Source organism: Grammomys surdaster, unplaced genomic scaffold (assembly GCF_004785775.1).
Source record: "Grammomys surdaster isolate TR1022 unplaced genomic scaffold, NIH_TR_1.0 278, whole genome shotgun sequence".
Lineage (NCBI taxonomy): Eukaryota > Metazoa > Chordata > Mammalia > Rodentia > Muridae > Grammomys > Grammomys surdaster.
Genome location: NW_021604719.1, coordinates 9,982,512 through 10,009,952, shown reverse-complemented (window position 1 = coordinate 10,009,952; position 27,441 = coordinate 9,982,512). Strand labels below are relative to the sequence as shown.

Below are 27,441 nucleotides of genomic sequence, written 5' to 3'. Positions count from 1 at the left end.
AAGATTTGTACCAGAGCACATCTTATTCCTATTATCAGGAAATAGGTAATAAACCTCCTGCCTTTTCATTTTTAAATAACATAAAAGTAATAAGTGACATTTACTCATTAAAGATAGACTTTTGAGACAGGTTCTAGCTTTATGCAGCTAAGGCTGTCCTCAAAATCATAATCCTTCTGCTTCAGGCTTCCAAGTGCTGAGGTGTTCATATGATGTGATACTAGACTTCAGTTATTGCTTTCTAATGCAACCATGAGTTTCTTAATTATTGACTCACTTTTATTTTAGTATTTATTATTTATTCATACCCATAGATACTGATTGAGCTATGGCCAAACACTTTACATTGCAAAAACAGAAGCAATGGCTAATACACGTCAAAACAGATTGCTTTGGCTACTATTTTAGTATTTAATTTCTATTGTTATCACCATTCTGATGGTTTGTATATGCTTGGCCCAGGGAATGGCACTGTTGGGAGGTGTGGCCTTCTTGGAGTAGGTGTGGCCCTGTGGGTATGGGCTTTAATATCCTAGTCCTAACTGCCTAGAAGTCAGTGTTCTGCTAGCAGCCTTTAGATGAAGATGTAGAACTTTCAGCTCCTCTTGCACCATGCCTGTCTGGATGTTGCCATGTTCCCACCTTGATGATACTGGACTGAACCTTTGAACCTGTAAGCCAGCTCCAATTAAATGTTGTCATTTATAGGAGTTGCCTTGGTCATGGGGTCTGTTCACAGCAGTAAAACCATAACTAAGACAACCATGAAAGCTAAGACTATGGGATGGTTAGAAAGGAAGTACAAAAAAACTATGTGAAGAAAAGACCTCCTAGGCTCAATGATCAGTAGAACTAAAACTGGGAAAATGACTTTATTACCAAAATCATTATACAGATTCAATGCAACCTCCACCAAAATCCACAATACTCTTTACAGAACTACAACAATCCAAAACTTATATGACCACACATAAGACCATAATAACCAAAGCAGCAATATCTGATCTCAAACTATACTACAGAGCCATAGTGATGAGAACAGCATGGTACTGCCACAGATATAGATAGGCAGGCTGATGGAATAGAGGCCCTAGATATTAACCCACACAGCTACAGCCATTAAATTTCTCAAAGTCACCAAAATAATATATGTTGGGAAAGATAAAGCCACTTTGACCAATGATGCTGGTGAAACTCGATATCTACACCTAGAGGACTGGCACTAAATACATATCTCTTACTCCAGGAAAAATCAAGTCAGGGTCTGGAGAAATAGCTCAGGGGTTAGGAGTACATGCTCACCTTCCAGAGGACCGTTGCTCAGTCCCCAGCACCCACACTGCACAGCTAACCTCCTTTTCAGATCTTCTATTATTCACCACTGTCTGGATAAAACATGGTTTATCACATTCTTTCCAAAAACACGAATCCAGGACTCAATGAAATGCTAGTCTTAAAATATTAATGGATAGATAGCATACCCCAAATCCATTCTTCAGTTTAAAACTCAACATAACATTTCCCATAGCATCAGTGTAAAGAGTTTTAATGCCAGCCTCGGAGAGAAAATTATTTTTGCCCCAAGTATGCACAAATGACAGTACTGCTATTATTATCTCACAACAGAGATTTGTAGTTCAGGACAGTGGTTAAGCTGTAGCTCTGTGTCAAACTGCCTGGGATCCAGTCGTACCTTTCACTGCTTTCTTCTAGTCTCTGCTAACACACTATGACTTGAAGCAATTTTAACCTTCACAGCCTCCAGGGTCCTCATGCACAACCTGGAGCTTAAGATGGTGCTAGTCACCTAGGTTGGGTTTGAGGATTAAGTGAGATTATTCAGATAAATTATGTATCACAGAGTCTTGCATTTAATAAGACTTCTCAATAATGTTACCTACTTACATTATTAGCTTACAAAATGGTTGTTAAAATTCTTTCTTAGGGAGGTTACTGGAGAGAGAAAAAGGTGGTTCCATGTAACAGTAATTCAGGTACCACATCTATTTATCACTGTCCCTACCACCGGAGGAGCTGACCCCAAAGTGTGCACATCGTGTGTGTGTGTGTGTGTGTGTGTGTGTGACAAACAGAGAGAGGGGGGAGGGAAGGAGGGAGGGAGAGAAGGAGGGGAGGAAGGACGGAGGGAAGGAGGGAAGGAGAAAGAGAAGGTGGGGAGAGAGAGGTGGGGGGAGGGAGGGAGAATCTTAATAGGTAGATAGGTAGGTCCTCTGGTCACTAAATTGTGTCTTTGAAGGAACGCAGAAGCTCAGTCCCTTCTCTTCCTCTCCTCCTCTGTCTTTGCTTCCTGGGCATCAGAAGGTGAGCATCCTTGCTGGACTACTAGCTCTGTGCTGTGGTTTGTAGCCTTCCACACCTCAAAGGTACCAGCTCCGCGTGACTGTGCACTGGATCCTTCAAAACTTAATACCAAAATGCTCACACACCTCATACACTGATTATTTCATGGGACTTGTTACGATACCAGAAAGCTGGCTAACACAGGAAAGAACAAGAAAATACCTCATTCCAGCCTAGCTATATTACAGTAAAAAGAGTAAAACGAGTTACTCCTGCGAGAAAGAAAACCCAAGTGAAACATGATCAAGGCAGGTGATGTGGTGTAACACGTTCCGTAGGCCAGTATAAAGATAAGACGGCAAAAAGATGGTCAGAAGTGTACCGTGGGCTGGAGACACGGCGCAGACATTAAGAGCACTTGTTGCTCTTGTGGAGGATCTGGGTTAGGTTCTCAGAACCCACATGGTGGCTCACAGTAACTCCAGTTCTGACGCCTTCTTCTGTACTTCATGAGCACGGCGCAGATGTGTGCAAAACACCCATACACATAAGAGAAAAATAAATCTGAAACATGTACTATTCAGGAGAATCTAAAATCTGTGCAAAGCACTTTGAAACAAGGCCTTCTGTTCAAAAGCAGCTGTCAGCCTTGATCTCACTTGGAAGAAAGCTACAGATGGCGTGGCACAGGTCAGAACCAGGCACACCGGGCGTTCACATCTGCTGTTCCTGCCGTGCCTCTGAGCTTGTCTTGCATCCTCGCAGTAACACACATATCTTAGGGCTGGCTGCGGAATAAACAAGACAGACAAGATGTATAAAGCACTGGTGCCCAGACAGGCACACACTTGGTTCTCAACTCTTTCTAGAATCCTCTGGAATACAAAATCTAGGTGGAGTCTAAAGTGACTCACAGCCGTTATTTTTCTGCATATCATAAAGCTGTGCTCTATTTCTGAAAAGCAACGGTCTCACTAAAACCCACACCAATTCCGAAGATCGAAACTTTAAAGAAGGACTGGAGGTAGGTTACAAGAGTTACAAAAGAGGAGGCAAAGCTAATTCTATTTATAGTTCTTACTGTCATGATTTTCTCCATCTTCAGTGGTCGATAAGCACACAAGGATACATTCCATAGTGAAAGTGTAAAATCCACTGTGAGGCTCCGGGATTTCAGAATGGCTATTCTAACAGTACAGAATCTTTTTCAAGATGTATATGTAGGCTTTGGGTCTGATTAATGTTGCTGTGTGATGCTCTTTATTTGCACCTTTTAATAATAAAGTTTAATTAAAAACTTTAATCTCTCTTGAGTTATACAATCACACCTTATGTGTGTGTGGAGAAATAATTCCATCTCTAGCTGCAGAAAGCATGAGCTTACGTGACTAAGAATTTCTCGTTTTGTTCACAGCCCCTTTCTATGGGCACTGGGGCCGTGAGTGCCACGCTCTCCTGTGTTCTTTCTGGGTTGAACTTACTGGCTTTCCTGGATCCTGGGAAGGGAAGGCTGCTTGCAAACAGCTGCAAAAGGACTTTCCTATCATTAAGCCCTGGTGCTTGGTTCTGAAAGGTGGGCACAAAGCAGTTCTTGGGCAAGCTCTGTGCCCACCAACACATGAAAGCCACATCTAAGCTCAAGGCCCCTCCTGCCCAGGTTCCTGGTGATGGGAAATCAACTTTTCTGTGCTGTGAAAAGCATGTATTGATGGCTTTAAGATGTCCTCTCATAAGAAGACCAGAAGCTCTCGATGACTGTAGAATGATTAGCTTCCTTCAGAACTCAGATGCTAACTATCTTAGGAGAAAATGTTTTTCAAGTCACTTCACTTAGTAGCTGTCTCCAAATACTTTTTGAGAACCTAGCATGTCCTGGACCCCAGCCAAAAGGTCTGCAGTGTATTGTTAATGTGGCTAAGCTAGGTACAGTGGTGTGTGTCTATAACACTAACACCTACTCAGAATGGTTAAGGCAGGACAGTGTGGTGGTTTAAACAAGAACTGCCCCCATAGGTTCACACATTTGAATGCTTGGTTCCCCATTGGGAGAACTGTTTAGGGAGCTAGGAGGTATGGCCTTTGTGGAGGAGGTATGTCACCTTTGAGGTTTCTTTCATTCTCTCTAGCTCCGTACCTTCCTATCATGCCAGCTGGGTGCTTGTGGATCAGATGTAAACTCTCAGCTACTGCTCCTGCACAGACAGAGCTTCAAGGCCAGTCTGGGCCTCTCCCAAAATAATTAATAAATAAATACGATTTTAAAGAAGGGCAGTGGGGGGATCCTAGTTTCATAGAATTTCATGTGTTAGTCCAGGAGACAGGAAAAAGACACTGTGATTGCTGGGGGAGCAGTGGCAATTTCCAGCAGAGTGGTCAGAGTGGGCGACACTGAAGATGCAAATGCAGAACATGAGGTCGCATCGCAGAAAGCACAGAAACAATCCTCCGGTTTCTGTTGGGTTTAGATTAACCCACTGAAAACAAACAAAAGCCTGCAGTGTCTCAGAGCTTAAGTGCTAAATTTATTTATAAAAATTACAGTTAAACTTCTGAATCAGACCAATTATTACTTTTTCTAGATTCAACACCAGTGGCAAAGGGCCTGGGAGAGGAGTTCTAGGGAGCTGGGACTCAGCATGAATCACTGTCATTCCTCATGTGGAATCAGCATTTCCTAACCCACGTACCGGGAGCTACTAAAGAAAGAGAGGAAAAGGCCATTCCATGCACTTCTGGTATTGATCTCTCTTACCCCAAACAAAGAGATTCTCCTAGTTACATGATATATCATAATCACTTAATTTGTCTGACTGCTTTAAAAAAGAACAATGGATTCAGGAAAAGGTGTTGACTTGCAGAAATATAATCATGTCGAGGGCTTTTCTGCTCTTTGTCTGGGCTGCTTACTCTTTGTAACATGCTGTACGGAGGAGTCTCCAGAGAAACTGAACATGCAAAGCTCTTATTCAGGCATTCCCAGGAGCCCACAGAAAATCTAAAGCAGAAAAGCATGGAGAACTCAGACACCGATAAGTGCTGCAGGCAGGCCCTGCTCTGCAAGCCTCAACCCATAGTTCAATCCCTATCTTCCCTGCCCATAAACAGAGACAAGATAGTAGTGGAACTCCTGGCAAGCATTTCCCCCATGAACCAGTGCACACAGGTTTAAAGGAAACATTTGGACACAGTCCCTTTTTTTATTTTTAGACAAAAATGTCTCACAGAATAAGGAACTACTGCCTCCTGCCATAATTTGCTCTCTATACGTGTATGTCCAGAGTTCTGCTCTCCCACGATAGCTATGCTCAACCTGGCTTTTCTCAGACTAAAATCACAGTGTCATCCCAAAAGGACGAAACAACATTTTCTAAGAAGTAAGCTGCCCGGCTCTCAGGGACAAGACATCCAATTTAAATATAGTGGGTAGTAGGAAATAAAAGTTTTATCTGTACTATCATGTGGCTTGCAGGAGACAAACCACAGAGTATATTACTTGGAATCAATACACATGAAATATTTAACAGGGGGCTGCAAGAATGGTAAAGTTTGCCTCGTAAGCACCAGGACATGGGTTCAATCCCTGGCACCCACATACAAATGATGCCAAGGCTTATAATCCAGTGCTTGGGAGGTGAAAACTGGAGGGTCCCTGAGGCTCGCTGACCAGCCAGCCGAGCCTGATTGATGGGCTCCAGGCCATTATGAGTGTCTGTCCCAATGAAGACAGATGGTAGTCCTGGGCATGGCACCTGAGGTCACCCTCTGGACCCCCATGTACGTGCACACATGTGTATGTGCACTCCCACACAAGTGTACTGGCACATATACACAGGAACACACACACACGATAATAGACCACCAAGCACAAAGCGGTGACCATCTCTATAATATACAGTCATAGACTGATACATATCATTTGTTGTACATAACACCAAGCTAACATTGAAGTATAAGGTCTCTTTTGTATATTTATAAGAAAGTTGTGCTGGCTGAATCTGTATCAACGTGACACACAATCTAGAATTATCTGAAAGAAGAAAACCTCAATGGACAAGATGCCTCTATAAGATCCAACTACAGGACATTTACTTAGTGATGGATAGGGAAAGGCTCAGGCCATTGTGGGTGATGCCATCCCTGTGGTTCTGTGTTCTTTAAGAAAGCAAATTGAGCAAGCCATGATAAGCAAACCAGAAAGTAAGCTTCACCAACCACTACCACCACCACCCACCCACCCACCAACCACCACCACCCACCACCACCCACTCACCCACCAACCACCACTACCACCCACCCACCCATCCACCACCACCCACCCACCCATCCACCACCACCCACCACCACCCACCACCACCACCACCACCCACTCATCCATCAACCACCACCACCCACCCATCCACCCACCAACCACCACCACCACCCACCCACCCACCAACCACCACTACCACCACCACCACCCACCCCCCTACTCACCCCAGCTTCTGCAGCAGCTCCTGCCTCCAGATCCTTCCCTGTTTCAATTCCTGTCCTGACTCCCTTTGGTGATGAACAGTGTTATGGACGTCTAGGCTGAATAAACCCTTTTCTCCCCAACTTGCTTTTTGGTCATGGTGTTTTGTTACAGCAGTAATAGCCCTAAGACAAAACTATTTTTTAAAAAAAGTATATTTCAATGACAAAAATTATAAACAGTACAATGTTTTAAGGAAGGATTAGGAACAGCATATGCAACTGAAATTATACTGTTAACTTTGTTAAAATAAAAAAAATAAAACTAAAACTAAAACAAAACCTAGGCAGGCGAGTACATGCTGTAATCCTAGCAAACAGGAGACTAAGACACCGCAGGTTCAAAGCTGACCTGGGCTTTCTTGCAAGCTCCACCCAACCAGAACAAACTGAAAGCAGGCCCCCGGAAGAGGGGCTCTTTTAATTCAGTAATAGTGTGTGCAGTGTGCATGATGGAACCTGCGCACATGCTCAGTCGTCACACGTCCTTTGTAAGAAAGGAATGGGAGTGGGAGTGGGGATTGGAAGAGAATGTTTAATGAATCGTGAGTTTTTCGTCCCTTCTACATTTTCCCTTTTTCCTCCTCCTTTTCAAGGTTTTTCTTGTATTTTCTACACAGAGTACATAACACACAGACACACAGACACATACACACCGTTTTTTGACTGAAAATGTTTAGTTTGAAAAAAAAAAAAGCCTACATAAATCATGAACGTCAAACACCACCTCCCTCTTGAACGCTTGTTAGGCAGAAACACGGGAAAATCGCTTCCTAGCTCTCTGCTTTCTGTCATCTGTAATGTAAGGTGGGTGACCAGGTACTGCTTGACATCTTAATATTCTACTTAATGAATCTTAATGTAACGTCTTACCAATGCATTGTCAGATACGTGTGTTCCAAGTCTGCTCTAAGGCAGAGACTTGCACTCATGTACACTTACTCTGTGCCACAGTTTACACAGTGCACGGATGATCAAATACCCGTTCCTCCATAACTAGGCCTGCCTGCTTACCCTGCAGTCCTCCCCTTCCCTCTTCCCCTTTCAGTAGCAGCCTCTTCCAGCTAGCTGTCTTGGTCAGCCCCTCTCTTGCCAAGGAGCAGACGTGTTCTCCAGGCAGGCCACCTTTATCCTGGGCTCTCCTTGCCCCAGTCCAACTCCCCCCGCTTGTGGGATTTCTGCTGTGAAATCAGTTCAGTCTGTCAAACTAAAGACCCAGGTTTATCCTGGCTTGACAGTGGTTTTCAGAAAGCCTCAACCACATACACACTTTCTGTTCAGGTCTTATCCCATTGGCTTCTTTTTCTTACTCCTCTCTTCTTGACTTAAAAGGAAATGCTATAAGGCTGGTTCAAGATTACATGCTACCTGACTTCCCTGGTTCTGGACATTTCAAAACCTCTTTCCTTGGAGGATATATAAAAGATGCCAGTGGCAAAGGCTGTACGCAAATGCTGGCCTTCCACTCCAAGCTAACAGGTCACTATTAAAAAGATTCAGCTCCTTTGGAAGGCAGTTTTTCTGAAGTGCCCATAACCCTGCACCTGAGAAGGGCTCCTTGGGCCCCACACAAGTGACCAGCAGAGCCAGGATCTGAGCCAGGAGGAAATCCAGTCATTGAAAGGCTATATGACTTTGTCTCTTGGCCTCCGACCCTCTGATAGGTGAAGATACGGCAATGATTTTGTTTGACTCAGTTATGTTTATGACATCACTTTCCTAATACCTAAACAACCCAGAAGAGTTAATGTACTGTTGCATCTCTCTGACAGGCTTCTGAAATACAAGGAAACTGAAGTGATTAATTTTCCTGGTCATAAAAAACACTATATTCAACACCACAGAAAGAAATATAACAACCCTCCTACTATTCCTCTGCTCAGGTTTCTCTCTGGTTGTGATGACCCCCAAATGAGCTGTGCACCTTTTTTTTTTCAATTCAAATATATTTCCACTTCATTAACACAATTCTTCATTTTCTACTGCTTTGTTAGCACCGCAGAGAAATTCCAAGCTTTAAAAGATTCAAATGACTTCTCCCAAAATCAGAGCTGGACTCTCTCCCCTCAGCATGCCGATTTACATGAAATCTCTGAGAGTTTCTCTGTTTCCATAAACCACGAGTGCCGCTGCCCATCAGCCCACGTCTGGCTCTCTGCGCAAACAGTCCAAAACAGTTTTCCTGATCTGTTTCAACTTGAAGTGTTGTCAATATATGGATTGTCTTGCTTTCTAATTCAGTGAAAAATCTAGTTTTCCATTAGTCTCTGCCTTTCTAATTTTCGATACAGCCTTACTAAATGTAATTATTAAAGGCAGATTCAAGAAAGCAATTACTGGGCTACTGGTTTGTATCTCTGAAGTCTTAATAAGTGGCAAAAAGTTGTAATTGCACTGAGTATAACATAAATTTTTCTATAGATCAGACATGGACAGCCTTGAGTTTGTACCTGGAGGAGTGCTCGCTCTTGCCATAGCACAGACTCTGAAGCTCGTTTAAGTTCTATTCCCAGGCAGCACTGGGTGACACAAAGTCGGAGACTGCATTCCAGGAAGACCATGCTCTGCTCTGTCTTCAGGACTTGTGGCTTTGGTAAACACCTAGTTTTTCCCAAATGCCTTTTCCCTCCCATTTGTACATATTTCAGGAAATTAAATTAGACATTAGCATGCACTCATCTGGCTCTCAAGCTCTACATACTATTTATTAAATTTCTAATAAATACAGTGCCAAGCTCTGTACTAGACACAGGCCGAGTAATTCTAATCTACAGCTTTAGGAGACTTACAACTTAGTAAAACAAAAAAGGAACATAATTAACTATAAAGCAATATACTCTCCCAATAATACAAATCGGTTTTTTAAAAGCCTAAGAATTCTTCCTGTGAGTAGGGCACACTAGTTACTTTTCTGTTGCTGTGATAAAACACGGTGACCAAGGCAATGCATAGAAGGGAGATAGGACAGCAGGCAGGCAGGAGAGCTTAAACAGGAAGCTGAGAAATCACGACTCAGCTACAATCATGAAGCACAGAGAGAGAACGGAAGTAGAAAGAGGTTATATAACCACAAAGCCTGAATCCCTTCAGGAAGGCCACACCTCCTAAACCTCCCCAAACTACACCAAGAGGGAACAGTTTCCCAGTGCCTGAGCCTACGGGGGACTTTCCCCCATTTAAACTACCAGAAAGGTTCATAAGCATTTTGAGACCATCTCACTTGTAGATTGAACTGTGTTAATCTCCTCCCATCCACATATGGACTCTCTAACCCTCAATGAGGCTGTACTTTGAGAGGTCCTTTAAGGAGAGGTAACTGCTTATGGTTGAATAAGGTAAAAAGGGCCGGACCCTAATCCAACATGATCGCTGACCTCACAGGAGAAAGAATCACCATGATGGCCCCCATGCTATGGGATTAAGGCAAGAGGAGTTTGAGTTTGACAAGGAAAGGCATTCCCATCAACCTCGAGGTTGAGGCCAGAATGAACCATACAGCAAGGTTGTCCATCTCAATGGAGGGGGAAGAGGAAGAGACCAAAGAGTACAAGGATCTTTCCTGTCCTTAAAAATAACCTTTACTGCTCTCAAGGATGCCTCTCAGTTCATCTGCAACATTCCAAATAGAACCTACTGGCAGGCAAGATGGTTCAGTAGTAGGTAACAGCGCTTGTCATGAATCCTGAGTTCCCTAGAACCCATATGACATTGCAAAGTGGTTCTCTGACTTCTATATCTGTGCCATAGCATATACATACCCACGAATACAAATAAACAAACACATGATAGATAGATAGATAGATAGATAGATAGATAGATAGATAGATAGATAGATAGATGGATGGATGGATAGATAGATAGATGCAATAAGAATGTAAAGGAACATCAATTCTTAGAAGTATTTACTGAATACATGAGAATTGTGACTTTGTGATTTCTAGATTGCTGCTAACTACACCTAGAAGAATCCTCAGTGTGACATCTAAGCACCTGTGAGGAGCAAATCACTCTTACCAAGGCTGGCACACATATCCACAAGTCTGAAACCACACCACCTCTTTATTTAAATATCTGAGAACCAGATGTGAATCCAGGAGGAGAAAGAAGAGCAGAACAGGCAAACAAACAGCACATTTACTCCTTTCATTCTATGAAGAAGTCAAAAGCCTGCATAGTGGGCTGGGTGTTGTGGTGCACACCGTTAATCCCAGCACTCAGGGAAGCAGAAACAGGCAGAGCTCTGTGAGTTTGAGGCCAACAGAGTCTCTACAAAGTGAGTGCAGGACATCCAGGGCTCTGTTACACAGAGAAACCCTGTCTTGAAAAACCAAAACCACCCACCACCACCACCAACAACAAAAAGCCTGTATAGTGAGTTCCTAGAAAATCACACTGTCTGTGAAGGTTTATTGTGCTTAGTGGCAGAAGCCATAGTCTTAGGTCATTGCTAAATGAGAGAGAAGCCCATAAGGATCAGGATTCTTCTGCTCCTTGCGGCATCTTGGGAGCCAGAGAATCATTTATACTCAGTAGAAGCCTTCTCTTTCACAGCCAATGAGGCTAGCAAGTGAAGTTGTATAGATCTCAATAACAGAATTAAAGCCAGCTGACAAATCTTCTGTACAGTATAGAACTGAGGGGAGTGGGGAAAAAACATGACAGAATATGCCAGTGAAAGCAGGTAAGCCTACATCCCAAATCATGCACCAGATGGGGCTGACCAATCAGCTCTCAGACACACCACAGGCTATGGATAAGTGGACAGGTGAAGAGCTTCTTTGTTTAAAGTGAGCCAGTGAGGGCAGAGGTGTCAGTGAGCCCAGCAATAGCGTACACAGAGTTTGAGGTGTAAGACATAGCCCAGCAGTAGGATCTAACACATGCAATGCCCTGGGTTCAATTCCCAGTACTGCACAGGGTACATGGGGGCCCATACAGCTGTACACTGTTGAGAGTGTCTAGATGATGTGTGTAAGAACAGAGAAAACCCTTTAAGTTTTATGGGACAGTAAGATGACCAACAGCATCCAAATCCGAGGTCTCCAAGAAACCTCTAGCTGTGTGCTAACCACTGTCCGCAAGAGTTACTTATTACTTAGCTTTCTTCTGCTCTGTTGCCTGCTTGCTCCATCACAGAAGGCTGTCTGCCCCTCACACCCCAGCAGGGCCTCGCAGCCCAATAGGGGGTGACTCTAATGTTGAACTCCTCTCTCTAGTCTTATATCACTGACCCTGAAATGAACAAGAAAAGAACTTCAAAAGCAACAGTGACGAGCAAAGACTTAGACATCATGGGGCCGTGCAAACAGGAGAAGCCAGGGAGATTAACTTTAGTGGGGAGGTCTCAACACAATGGGAACAATGCAAAAAAAATAAATAACTGAAACCCGTGGGTGAGCTAGGGAGGGATCAGAGTTCCAAAGTAACTTTCTCCCATTAGATTGTTTCAAGTAACTTTCTCCTTCTCAAAGTGAATTTGACCTCTGGTGATCTTAACTTCCCCAACGTTCCCCTGTTACAGCTCCTACCCCTAATAGTAAATAGTGGCTCATTATTTCAAGAATAAACTATCATTCTGTCTCGAACCTATAAGCTCCTATGCCACGTGGCCTCAGTGCTGCAGTCCTCAGTGAAAAGAATGCTCTTGAAATGAATCACCCAACCACACACTTTGTGGGAAAGAACCAATGAGATACAGTCTCACAGTTTCTGGGCTGGGAAGACGGCTCTGCCAGTGAGTACTGGCTTTGCAAGCACAAAAACCTGAGTTCAATCACTAGAATCACGTAACTATTGTGATGCTTGCACACACTTGTGGTGGTTTGGGGGGGGGCTGGAAACACAAAGACTAGGAGAGGGGCTGTACCTGGCAAGCTCCAGGCCAGTGACAAAGCCTGTCTAAAAAAAAAAAAAAAAAAAAAAAAAAGATGGATATCATACCTGAGGAGCAACACCCATGAAGTTGTCCTCTGTATATCACACACACACACACACACACACACACACACACACACACACACTTTAAAATGCTGTCACTGTGGCATGACATTGCTGCCCTAAATACTGGAGTTATACCTTCAGCATATATTTAGTAAGTGCTTTTGGTGGCCAAGACCTCTGTGTAGTGAGCAGCTAGAGACCTGTTCTAGCCCCCAAAGAACACAAGGAAGACATGTTGATTAACCTACTATATCCATATGATGGTTGCAATGGGAGATGGAAGGAAAGGCACCTAAATGCCTAAATGGCATCTTAAGGAAAGCCTAGTAATGAAGGACCACCCATATTCATACTACACTGCATACCCAGATGTGTCTTCAGAGGATGTATGTGCTTAAGTACCCATGCCTAGCATTTACTTTATTCTTAAAATGTATTTATTTACTTATATATCGAGACAAGGTCTTGTTCTGTAGCCCAGGTTGGCCTTGAAGTCACAAGCCTCCAGCATCACCACCCCCTGCCCCTAAATGTTGAAATTACAAGAGTGTGTCACCATGACTAGCTGGGTTCAGCATTTAAACTTTTTCAACACTGTTAGAGGGACTCTGAACTTATCTTTGGAGTCTAAGAACTTGGGCCCAAATTCTACCTTCTTGTTTACTAGCTACAAGACCTTCAATAGTATTCAAGGTCTATAACCATCAGCCTTTTATCTGTTAAAGAGAAATGGTAACACCTTCTCTATAAAAATATGAAGATTATATGTATATATAATATATGCTAGGGCATATGGTTGTTTCTAATTGTCTCCAAAACAAGAATGAGAATCTAGAAAAAGAGATATGAGGGACTTAAAGAACAGGCACCAGCACCAAGGCACAACCTTAAATCAAATGGAGGTGTCCCGTCAAACAGGAATAGCTTCTTCCTGGAGCTTCCTGGTGAGGTGTATGGCCCGTGCTGCGCATCTGGGTGTCTCACCGGCTCTGGGAGGCAAGATGACACTGGGCTCTCTAGGAAAGTTGTTCCAGATCATAGAAGATTGCTGAGTTCTTATGATTGCTACACCACTCTTTCTTATTTGTTCCATGTGGCCAGTATAGTGAATTTAACTGTCAATATTATTTGCTATAACATAGTTGACAACCTTAGACATATCTTGGGTATGACCATGACCAGCCAAACCAAATATCCTTGGCTCCTTGAGGTTGAACAAATTCTTGTTGTTCCTGGCCTTTTCCTCCATGCAGTGTATAAGCACAGTACTCTGTCTTTTCTAGGGACTTTGTCAACATGTTACAACCTTCTTGGTTGACAAAAATGATGGTGGATGGATCAAAATGACATTCCAAGATTGCCAGTAGCTTTTCTCTCATTTCTGATTCTGACATGAGACCTTTTGTTCCACATGTCCGTGGGGCTTGCCTACAACAAGTTACTGAAGGCAGCTTCTGCCTAGATGTCCCATTGCTAGAGGCATGGTAGCCATGAACATGACTGTTTGATGACACTTGTTAAAGTTGGCCACCATCTTCAGGTTCTCAGCTTCATCTAAGTCTGGTTTTGGGTAGCTGACAGGTTTGCATGCCAGAATCTTCAGGACATCTAGTTCAAAGCTTCTGTAAATCATCCTATCTACCTCACCCCAAACTTGACAGGTAGTGTTCTTCTGTACATCAATCAGATATCTCGAGGTTCATGTGTAGCCTAAAGCTTTGGTCTTCTCTGGAGATGCCACCAATGGCAGCCACATGGAACATACCTAGTAGCTTTCCATGCTTGGTGGTTTCTTCCTCAGTCTGCTGAGGCAAGTCACAGGTAGGAGCCAGAATGAAAAGGGCCCTATCCTGACTCTTGCAGTTCTGGGAAGTTGGTGATTCAGACAAGTAACAGAATAAGGAAGACTGCTGTCTTGCCACGGCTAGTTTCAGCCATTATCACCGATGATGTCATTGTTCTGTAGCACACCAGGACCTGCCAGATGTTACACAGGTGTTGGCTCCTTGCAGCTACACTTAGCAATGGCCTCCAATGGCCTCCAGGAGTTAAAAAGACTCTGTTGTGGTCACATGAGACTGGGAATCTTGCTACATTTGGTGGTGATGCTATAGTCCTCAAGGAAGATTCACCAGTCTGTCTGTCATCTTATCTAACTTCTGGGACCAATGGTGGTTGTCTCAGTGCTGCCTGGCTTGCTTCTCATGAGACCCGTTCTTCCTCCTGCTCCTTCTCTTCCATGGTTTGCCTCTTCCATCAAGTCATCATAGAAACATGGCTGCTCTTGATTCTGCTGTTTTATGTCGATGCCCACAATGAATCACGAATTCCAACAAATGCATCCAGTGCTGTTCTTCGATTTTTAAGATTTGTTTTTATTAAAGTCAGAGAAAGGGTGAGGAGGGGGAATGAATGAGAATATGTGTGTTTGCATAAGCCCAATGCAGAGGTTGTGGGGACCAGAAGCTAGAGCTACAGGTAGTTGTGAACCCTTGGACACTGGTGTTGGATGGAAACTGCACTCTGGTCCTCTGGAAGAGCAGTGACCAGCAGCTTGGTGCTTTTTTTCCTTTGTTTTTGTTTGTTTGTTTTACAGGCATTTGTAGTCAATGGAGATATTTTCAGAAACATCCTCCTCAATGACAAACTTGTGTTCACTGTTCAGATGTCACCCAGATAACACAACACTGTGCAGTTCCTTGCTCTCTCTCTTCCTTCTCTTTCCAGCCTTCGCCACCATTCCTCCTCATATTCATCCCCACTGGTCTCTTGCTCCCTCCTATCTCTGCACTCCCAAAATTCCTGAGTCTTCCAGCATCTTCCTAAATCCTCTCTTTCCCCCCCTCTCTTTGAGCATCACCTGTCACTCTTCCAGCTCCTGCTGCTGTGTGTAGGGCATCACCTTCCTGATGACATTAGAGTCTGAGCCTCTTGCTCTGCTTTCAAGAGGAACATGGGCTAAGCTTCATCTTCTTCCTCAGTCTTTTCTTGGCCAGAATTCCAGGAGGAGCAGCTAGAGCTTGGGTTTCTTACCTCCATGTTTATCCTCTTCATTCTTAAGAGGCTCTATTTAACCTATTTTCCTTGGTCAGGAGATAACTTGTAATCATTTAAATTTAAGGTCCTAGTCCTGTCTAGGTCCATCATCTTGATCTCTGTCCCTTTCCCTCATTCTTTGCGTCATTGTTGATTCTCTTTCTATAGACTTGGAGCAGGGAGGAGAGCAAGAGTGGCTGCCTTCTTCACGGTTATCCCTCAACTGATGCCTCTTTGCATCTTTAGATGGAGAAGACTCCCGGTTCTAGTCTTTTATTTTGTTCTCTCAAGAGTCTGTGATAGTTTCCTATGCTCCTTGGAAAGTGATATATCCAGGTCCTTTTTGGTCAGACAATTCTCCTTTCACCACTCTGTACCCAAACCCCTTCTTTGTGTTTCCAGATCTCTGAAGATCTTGAATACATGTTCATTTGTTTGTTGTTTGTTCGAGACAGAGTCTCCTGTAACCCACAATGGCCTCAGATTTATTATGTAGCAGAAGATGACACTGGATTTCTTACCCTTCTGCCTTTCTCTCCCACATCTGGAATTCCACACCCAAGATACCATACCAGGGTTTATGTGGTGCTTGGGTGATCTAAGTCTGCCCTTCCAGCATGCTAGGAAACACTTTGACCACTGAGCTTTGACTATAGCCCCAATCCTGAACGCTTTTGTAGTAATAGGAATATAACTAGAATTCTCGTAGAACATGTGTCCTTTGGTGATACTACGTTTCTTTCCAAGCACTTTCAAATTTAACGTTTTGAAATGCAGAACATTCACGTAGATATAAAAGGAAATGTCCCTCACACCCCATTCTCCCCTGACCAGGTCCCAATCTTCACTCCCTACCCTCCTCACTGGTCACCCACCCTTCCAGCGTGCTTTGTGTATATCTGAATAGTCAGTCTTGGGTCAGCAATGAGCCCATCCTCCGGCTTTTCCATTGGGCTGCCACCCTGGGCAACTTCTTGTGTCTGGATGCTTTCCTTTCCTTCCTATTTTGCATGAACACCAATAGAGTAAATGTTTTATTTGGGTTACAACTATTTGTGGCTGACAAATACTTCTAATCATAATTTGAGCAATGGATGGTAGAAAAAAATTCTAGAAATATATTCTCATCCACCTTGGTTTTCCTTTTGCCAAAACCTCATTATTTTTGGAATGTTTTATATAAATTGCATAATCACCGTGCTACAACTTAAAAGAACATTTTTTTCTTAAATTATTTGGAAACATCTGCTCTGTCTTTTACACATAACAGGATCATCTTCTTTTGTTGATGCTGGAAAAATGCCTGCTGCTACAGTATCCAATCAGTCACCCCAAGGCGATGTCAGCTGTCACCTGTGTCTGTGGCGGCGATTTCCCTCCTCTGTCTCTGCCCACTCTGGGTGAGCTGTCAAGTTTCTAGTTTCTGACGTGTGTTTACATCACTCCATGACATCTGACAGCAGTGAAAGGCCACAGAAAACTGCTTATTGATCAGAGCAAAACTAGTTGACGGAACAGATGAGGATGTATCACAGAGATGCGGCCACATTCGGGTGATGACATTTGCTCCCCGCACACAGAAGCCTAATGGAATACAACTTCATTATATCATGCCACTTGTGCTTACAGCGCCAAGCCCGGCTACTGACTGTTTTGTCTATGTGGTGATGAGGGCAATCTACTTGTGCTGGTTTCAATGTCTCACCATCCCGATTTGTCCATGAGCACTTGCAAACTACCTGTGACTCTGTCCTGACAAATATACCAAGAGACACTGAAGTCTCAATCTCACTAAAATCTAATTGCACAGTCCTCTTTAAAAAAAAAAAATAGAATTACCATTTAGTGAGCTATAACTGCTCAGGTGAAAACTTTGATAACACTGTGCAAAGAAGTTTAAATGTTTCAAGTGCCACCCCTTTGTGGCACTGTCAGAAAAAAAAAGAACAAAAACTGATGACTTGAATACAGTTGGAATCTACTTATAAATAGAGCTTAATTGCTTCTCAAACACAAAGACACCAAGTCGAAGGCCCTGTGCCTACACACTGTTCCTACTGGCTTTAAAGCTAATAGCACCAAACACTCCCATTTCCAATGCCAATGCGGTTACACAGCTGTGAAGTTACGAATCAGTTTGTGTCTGGAACAGGTACTGTGAGGTCACACAGAGGACTGCCCAAAGGGAAGAAAGAAGGTGCCAGAGAGACCTACTTGCTGGTGCACTGGCTCCGTGTGAAGGAACAGGATTGCTCTCTCCAGAGTCATCCTGCTTTTACCTCACTCTCAAATTGCTCCCTTGAGAAATTTCCCCGTATTATGAATCCCCACACCACCTTCATATCTTGGCCACATCTGCATCCTACTTGGGCCTAAGATTTCCCTTTGAATAGATTTTTTTTCTCCAGTATGATCTAAAAACAATTTTATGTTCCAACCAGAAAAAGAAAGCCAACATCACTTGCCAGAAATAGAAGGTAACAGTGAGAAAGAAGGGCCATTTTTTTAAAGTATGCTTCATATGGAAGGTTCTGGGCTGGAGCTAACTCTCTTCCTTCTTAAGAGAGATTAATGATATCAAGGAAAGCTTGGGGAGACATCTTTTTAAGTGGGTGGGAAGAAAAGATGTGGGATTAGAAGCAAAGAGAGTAACTGTCTCCCTGTGATGTTGCACAATGTCTAGGTACCACCTGAAGCATTTTCTGACCACTGAGGCCTGTGGGCAACCCTGAGAGCTCCCGTCCTGCAGATCGGACACCGACATCCTGCTTGCTTACCCTGCCACTCTATGGTCACTGAACCCTGTGCCTCTCCTTCCTCTCAACTGCAAAGAATAAATTAGCAGTATGTGAACTGAACCGCGCAGAGAGCTCCTCCAAAAAAAACCAAAAAAAAAAAAAAAAACCTGACATTAGGGGTGTGAAGTGCCTGGCATGGTATCTGGCACTAAGAAAATGTTGACTAAATGTAAGCCTTTATTATCAATTTCTTCCTGTTCACTTATATAGACCTCATTTTACAAAAACAAAACAGGACAGAGGCGGAAGAAATCTGGACTCACTCCAGCAGCCTCCTTGTTAGTAAAGATCACATTTTGTTCCTTTGCTTCAATCAAAGATCACCCTTATGTATGAAAATACTTGTTCAAGCATTTCCTGTACTGTGTATAGACCCACCTCTCAGCCGTATAAACCCTCCCCTCAACCACAGTGCCAACCACCTAACCCCCCAATAGAAAAAGGTTAAGTTACCTCTGGGACATTCATTCTCAGGCCAGGCATAAAGCATCAAGCAAGAATTGGGGCTGGCTGAATGAACACACTGTCTTCCCTTCTAAAGGCCATGGCAGCATGGGCAGGATCATGGGGAACATTAATTATCCCATATTCTACCATTTCATGTAATTTGCTTCAGTCTTTGTATTGTGAGATAACTAGAATAAAGTCTTCCCTTTCAATTACCCAGTCCGGAATGTATGTGTTAGCACCTTTGCAAATTCGCTGCTTCCAGATACGTGGGCTTTGTGCTCTTGGTCTTCTAAAAACTGACTGGAGTCAGTTGCTGTCCTCACTCTCTGGACTTCCACTGAGTAAGGAAAACAACAAGCAGTGTTCGGTACCACTCCTTGTGAAGCAGGCGACAAGTGAGTGGTGTGGTGGAACCCAGGCTGAACCACATGAAGGGAGGTAAGGCTGAGAGTGAGGGGCACCATGGCTGTCTCCAGTGCAGATTCACTGCTCTTATCTCTCACAACTATCAAGCCCTTGTGTTATTTGGGGTAAGTTATAAGATCACCCTAAGACTGCAGAGGAACTATAAATGCACACACACACACACACACAGGCTCCACACTCATGAGAGCTCTTTGTGTTTACTGTAAGAGTCTATAAGAGTCTATGTTTTGTTTTTCAAATGCATGTGTGTGTGTGTGTGTGTGTGCGCGCGCGCATTTATAGGTACCACAAGTGTACAAGTGCCCACAGAGGCCACTGGGCATCGAATTCTCTGGAACTGGAGTTACAGGCAGTTGTAAGCTGGCTGATGTGAGTGAGTACTGGGACCTGAACCCAGCCTCCAGTTAACAGATTTAGACATATATGTTCTTATACACACATTTTTTGCCCCACCCTTGGTTGTTACTCTAATTTTATCTCCATGCCTAATGAACACCTTACCAGAGAGTAGATATTGAACTGCGGTTGAATGATTAATTGAGTCAGCCAAGATTCATTTGACTATAATTTACCTGGGAGACCAGAGTTCCTTCAATGGGGATGGCAATGATTTGTAGAGTAAAAGTAACACACACTTGAGTTTCTAAGTAATATTTATACATATGTAAAGCACGGTCATAGTGTGACCTTACAGACAGGCGTGGCAGCTGAGTACACATATAAAAAGGCTCTTAATCCAGTACCAGCTCAGGCAAAGCTCCAGTCAAGCGGTTAAGGCCTGATGCTGTATTGTGACAGCTTTGGGGTGTAGTTAGCAGCAGCATCTGTATTTCCTGGCTCCTGAGTTGGTGGCAGGGGCAGGCCACTCTGATCAATACAGTAAAGGCCCAGAGTCACACAGCCTTCTACCAGGTAGTGGGATCTCACTGTGCACTGGCGCAATGAATGCAACTGTCAAGGTTAACCATCCCACATGCCTCTTCTTGAGTCCCAGGCAACATCTCCCTTCACCTATCAGACAAATAAACAAATAAACAGACAAATAGTCACCAAGAACAGAATATCTTCAAACAAAAACTCCCAGTCCAAGATGTCTGCCGGTAGCCCATTTTTATGGGGACATTCACTGAGAACTCTGAGGCCATTAAGATCAATTCTTACAGACTTAACCACCCACAATCAGGCTTTCCCATGGATGGCTGTATGTGCCCTCTCATGAACAGAGGCACCTCTGAACATGCCTTGATTGCCTGGCTGTCTTCCTTCCACAAGGGAGCAATGATCATGTGGCTTTTTGTTTTTAAGTTAAATTCCATGGAATTTAACTGAAAGTCAAAAAGAAAATTAATTCTAAATTTACTACCAATGAAAATCATTTTCCTTTCTGGGTTGATTTACTCTATTGGTCAAAGCTAATTTACAAGATTTATTTATGTTTTTTATATGCTATAAGCATTTGCCTGTATGCATGTATATGTATTATGTGTGTATTTGGTGCCCATGGAAGCCAGAAAATTGTATCAGATCCCCTAGAACTGGAGCTGCAGATGGTTGTGAGCTACTAGGTGGTACTGGGACCAGACCCAGGTTCTCCCCCAATCACGGCAAGTGCTGTTAACCTCTGAAGTATCTCTCTAGTCCCACGTTGTATGTGTGTGTGTGTGTGTATGTGTGTATAACAAAGCCAAAATGCAATCTGTTATGTGCGTGTATATAACAAAACCAAAATGCAATCTGATATGTATGTATATATAAAACGTATTTTATATTATATATTTATTATATATATTGGGTTCTTCATTTTTTTCTGATTTTTTTAGCAAACTGATTTATGTGTGTGTAATATTTTATGTGTGTAATAAATATATATTTTATATAATATTATATATATTATATACATAATATATAATATGTGTTATATTATATAAAATATAATATTTTATATCATTTTAAATATATACATATATTTTTTGTTTGTTTGTTTGTTTGTTTTGGTTTGGTGATTTTTTTAAAGGCATACTTCTACCTGGCTAACCTGGAAATCACAAGAGATTCTCTGCTGTCTGCTTACTGAGTGCTTGGATTAAAGGTGTGCACCACCATACCTAGCCCACAGAATTAATTATAAGGAGTATGTATACTGACCGGGTACTAAATATATTAAGTTAAATTATCCAATGACTACATAAATTACTAATAAAATGCATATACTATAAAAGCAAACTGTAACGACAATACAGCTTTTAAATCCTAGGAGTCTGAAGCTATATATTTGCAGAGGAGGCACTTAGGCAGTGAATGAACTTACAGTAATCAACGTATTTTCTGGGCGTTCTACTCGGTGGCTGTTTTACTTCAATAACCCATCATTTTCTAAGCTCTTCCTGCTTGTAGTGTTTAAAGCTGTATTATAAAACCAGCCCGAGTGTCTACCAATTGATGAACAGATAAAGTGTGGTTCATACATATCAGGGGAATACAATTCCACCATAAAACCTCCTCCTGCCGCCCGTGACAACATAAACAGAATGAAGGCCATTATGTGAAGAGAAATAAGATGGAAAGATAATGGCAGCACCACGTGATCTGACTCATACAGAATCTAAAGCCCTTACTCACAGGCTGGAGGTGTAGCTCAGCTGGTAAAATACTTGCCTAACACGAAAAGAACCCTGGGTTCAGTGCTCATACATGGGGGCATGTCCCACCAATCCTAGCACAAGAAAGATGGAGGTGGGAACATCTGAAGAACAAAACCCTTCTCAGCTACCTAGTCCATGACTACATGAGACTTATCTCTAAATAACTGCTTAACCTTCTGATGCTAAAGAAGTTGAGAGCAGCCTATGGTTGCTGGAGCCCAAAGTAGTGGTGAGGAAAGGATAGAACAGGCTGCTCAATGGATACAAAGTTACCACTGTGTGAGAAGAAGCCATGCTCCATTATGAACCAGTATAGATGATACTATGTTCCAGAAAGGATACATGAGTGAAAACATCTCATAAGTACAAATAACTCAATTTCATTTTAAAAAAAATTAAAATTTAGTTTATGTACTCAAGATCTTACCCCCCCCCCCCCCCCCCCTCTCCCTTTCTCGCCCCCCCCCCCCCCCCCGCGCGCGCACGCGCGCGCGTGTGTGTGTGTGTGTGTGTGTGTGTGTGTGTGTGTGTGTGTTTTCATCTGTTTGAGGTCAATCAGGTATACCTAGTGAATTCCAGGCCCAGTTCCAGGGTTACATAGTGAGATCCTATCTCCAATCATGTATTAATTCAAGAATTTACGAGGTCCATGAAGATAGACATTAGGAATCCTGTCTCTACTGGTCATTAACTCTAGAAACTATTAGCTATGCTAGCCACAAACATTTAAAAAAAATAGTTTACAGCTATAGACCCTGTGTGTAAGAATACTGACAGTTTGGTGCCACAGTGGCAAGTCTGTTATAGGAGTAACCAACTACTTTCTGATTGGATCTGAGACCTGCTCACAGGAAAGAATCCATGCCTGCTATTGCAAACCTAGTAAACAGCTGGTATCTGGGGAAGTCATAGTACCTAGAGAGGTCCCCCAAGTTACTGCTGTTATTTTGCTAAGTGGCTATTGATATATCTGTCAAATTGCCTATAAATACCTACATTTGTGAATATAGATTAAAATGCTCCTTTCTGCTTTAGTCAGAAGTTTATTTTTACAAAAATCAGAAGTAATTGCAAAGACTTTTATAATTGGCCAAAGTGCTGACAACAGGAGACAGTAGGATGCTTAACTATTATGGGACATCCATATTATTGCTTCCAAGGCTCAGGGAGGATCTTGGTAGACGAGATGGAAAGAATATAAGAGGCAGAGAAAGGGTTGGAGATGTGGCGTGGTGGGCCACTGATCTCTAGGCATGATGTGGCTGTTAAACACTTGAACTCACTCTAGCAGTGATTATCTGCACAAGTATTTGTACAAGATTGGGCTTGTCAATATTCTGCCACAGGAGGAGGGGCTTACAAGACTCATGGTTGATGGAGGAGAGAAAGATATCATCTTTCATTTTGAATATTTTATAAGCATATATTAACTACATATAACAATGAGCTTTATTAAGGCATTTTTATACATGTACATAATATATTTCAATCATAGTCATCTTCCCACTTCCACTAATCCCCTGCCTCTACCCAACTACCCTCTTCTGTGTGTGTGTGTGTGTGTGTGTGTGTGTGTGTGTGTGTGTGCTGGTAAGGTACCTATGGTCCTGTAAACAAATCTTCATTATATTCCTGTAAGCAATGCTAATGAAACTCATTGAGTCCTAAAAAAAGAAAACATGAAATGGATATGACTGAAATATATTATGTACATGTATGGAAAGGGCACAATAAAATCCATTATTATGTGTAACTAATATATGCTAACAAAAACATGCAAAATTTAAAGGTTTTAATTTTAATATGCATTGTATGCATACCTTTTTATGTGGTTACTGAAAAGTATATTTATGAAAGTAACATGGAACATATCTGTATAATTAATAGTCTATTAGATGGAAACGGTAATCCATGATGAAGGACATTATACATTCAACAGAGCAGCTTATTAAACATATGGAAAATTGTGCAACATATCCTTTTCAATCAGATTTAAATTGTCATTCTGCTTTAAATTACATAGACACTCGATACTACACCAAAATTTATGGGTAATTAAGAAACAAAACTCAACATTAAACACATAGTCAAATACTTCCCAAATTTAAAAGTGATTTGATGTGGCCCTTTACTCATCTAACCAAGAAGAAATGGATATAGTGAGGGTCCCAGCACACAGGAGGCGCCTGGATACAGAAAGCAGGGGACATAGATCAGATCATAGACGAGCAGATGGACAGAACACTGCTGTTGTTCTATACAGCACAAACAATGGCAAAAGCGAAACATAAAAACAGATAAACCACAAGCAGCTCCATCCTGGGCTGATAGGAAGGCACAGAGAGTCAAGGTTCCACTTTGGGACTGGACTCTGTTTACAGGAGAGCATAGAAGGTGGAACTCCTCGGGCCTAAGAAACAATACCTAGGCGGACAGACACAGGACTGTTACGATACAGCCGGATAAAGGTGACTGATGACATAAGCTGAAACCTGAAGAATGGACTGAGAGAAGGTTTGAGAAGAAGCAAGGACAGGATTGGGAAGGGGTTTGACAAAATCGTAACTGTAAGTCTGACACCCAGACCACAGTCAGAGAGAGGCAGCCAAGGCAGAAAGACAAGTTCAAGAGCAATGTATAGAGACATGGTGAGCAAAGGTAGGTGTGCAAGGCAGAACCCAGGGATGGAAGCACCCACAGGAAGCTGGGACCAGGAGCCCAGTGCATAGTCATTTATAGAAAACAGACAAATACCCAGACAGGGGAAGAGTTGGGGGAAGAGGAGGGAAGGATACTTGGGAGGAATCTTTTCATTTTGGAAAACTAGGTGGTGAGCACCTTGCTCATGATAAGGTGCAGATGTCGAAAGAAGACTGTGGAAGTGGGAGGGAACGGTGCAAGCGGAGGAGGAGGAACAGGACCAGATCTGCACGTACAGAGACAGACTCAGTAAGAAGAAGCCAGACAGGGCATGGCGATTCCACATGAGCTGCTGCAGATCCTAGGGACAGACATCTGTGGAACTGTGCTTTCCACCAGGGGCCAAGGTCAGATGAACAAAAACATATGTACGACACAGGCCACAGACACGGTGGAGGGCCCATAAGACATGGCCTAGTGGGAGAATACTTGCCTGGACCTGGATTTGAACCCTGGGATTTCTTTAATAAAACAAACAAAACACCAGGGCATGATAGCTCATGACTAATTCTAGTACAGAAGAGCCAGAGGCAGTAGAAATACTGTGAGCTTGAGGCTCTGAACTATACAGTGAGTTCCAGGCCAACCTGTCCATAAAGTGAACTCTTATCTCATAAAAACAAAACATTCTGGGCTAAGCATAGTCCCCGCACTTGGAGAAGGGGAGGCAGGCAGGCAGATCTCTGTGAGTCTGAGTTTAGCTTAGTCTTCTTAGCAAGTTCCAGGTCAGTCAGGGCTTCATAGTGAGACCTTGTTTAAAAAAAAAAAAAAATCTGGAAGACAAGAGGCTGGATTAAGCCAATTAAGAATACTTGCTGCTCTTGCAAAGGATCCAGGTTTCATTCCTAGCATCCACCTGGTAGTTCACATCCTATGTAACTGTAGTTCTAGGGATCTGACATCTCCTCTGACATCAGCAGGCACACACATGGTGCACATACATACGTGTAGACAAAGCATTTATACAGAAAAAATAAAGCCAATTTTTTTCTTAATGTGGAAGACAAATTAGTGACGGGGCAATGACAGGAGTCAGTCAGAAGATAAGAGTGGAGAGGCCATGGGAAGCAGGGCAGTGAGCACTGAAGTTGAGGACAAAGGCAGCTGTGGGCACCGAGGCTGAGGACAAAGGCTAGATGAACTACATATCTCCTGCATGGCGGCTTCTAATCAAGGCTCCCAGTCCTCTGATTACTTCGGTCTTGAATATCTCCTCACAGTCTGCCTAGGTTCTCTTGTTGGTTTACTGTAATCTCTTCAAATAGCCTCTAAGTTTCCACAGGAGAGACACTGCATTGTGTAACTTTCCCGATACTGCCCTGTGCACTTCAAAGTATGAGGTAGAAACACAATAAATTCTTGTGGAATGAAAACAAGCCACATTTCTAGAGGTTCAAAACTAGGTAGAATGTTACAATTCTTCACTATAAATACTATCAATATTTTATCATTTTTCAAAATATACAAACTATTTCCCTGGCTCCAAATTAAGCACCACATATATTAGTAGAGGAATAAAAGCCAGGTTTCCAGGTCTCAGAAGCCCTCACCCTTCTCCACTACACTTCTGATGGCATACCACACACATCTCAATATGGCCATATAGAGCTGAAATATCAGCACCCTTTCCTGTGCACACACTTGGCCTGCATTCCTCCTGTTCCTAATTGTTAAAGGATGTTTTACATTTAACATTTTAAAAATTACCTCTCTCTCGCTCGCTCTCTCTCTTTCTCTCTCTCTCTCTCTCTCTCTGCACACACATATATACATACACACACACACACACATGTACACACACACATATATATACACACACGTATATATACACACATATATATATACACACATAAACACATACATATGTATATACACACACATACATGTACATACACACAGGGATAACAATACCAGGTGATGGATACACTAATTAACTTGGTTGTTCATTTTATATATGAAACGTCATCTTCAACTCTTTAAATATATATAATCTTCAACTGTCATTTATGCCTCAATAAAACTGGAAAATGAGGAAGGAGGTGTCAATATTTTAAAACTGTTTCTACTAAGCTCTTGGTTTTTGTACTTAGGAGTGGAGACTTTCCCCCATTGCTTTGAGACCCACCTCCATTAAAGCATATGGTATGTCCAGAGACCACAAGCTCCCAGGACACTTCAATTGTAAGAGAGCCCATGCTCCAGTATGTGTTTAATGAACTTCATACCATTCAACTGGAGCCTACATGTTGATTTCTTCTGACGCCATGAAAGATGAAGAAATAAGTTTGGTCTGAGTATTATTTTTCCTGCCACCAGAGCCCTCAAACACCTGCTGTCAGGACCTATTACACAAGGGTTGAATATTCCCTCCAGACATCCGTGACGAAGACCACAGGAGTAAGGACAGAGGGGACAGGCCGGAGGCTGGCAGCAGGGAAGAGTACAGATTACAGCAGGTGAAGGCAAAGCCCAAGGCTTTCAAAACTGGTACGACAAGCTTGGCCTAGTGGTGCATGCCTATAATCCCAGCTGCCAACAAGCTGAGGCAGTAGGATCACAGTTTAAGGCCTGCCTGGGATATATAGAATAAAGTTAAAAGGCCAAGGATGTTGGCTCTGAAGTAGAGAATTTGCTTAGTA

At 42.7% G+C, this 27,441-nt stretch overlaps 1 protein-coding gene and 1 pseudogene across 2 annotated transcripts in view; both read right to left on the bottom strand.

Annotated features, from left to right (window-relative positions):
- The window catches only part of Snx24 (sorting nexin 24), a 149,274-nt gene that overhangs the window by 73,583 nt on the left and 48,250 nt on the right, over positions 1-27,441 (bottom strand). The window lies entirely within an intron of this gene.
- LOC114629107 lies at positions 13,582-18,054 on the bottom strand (annotated as a pseudogene).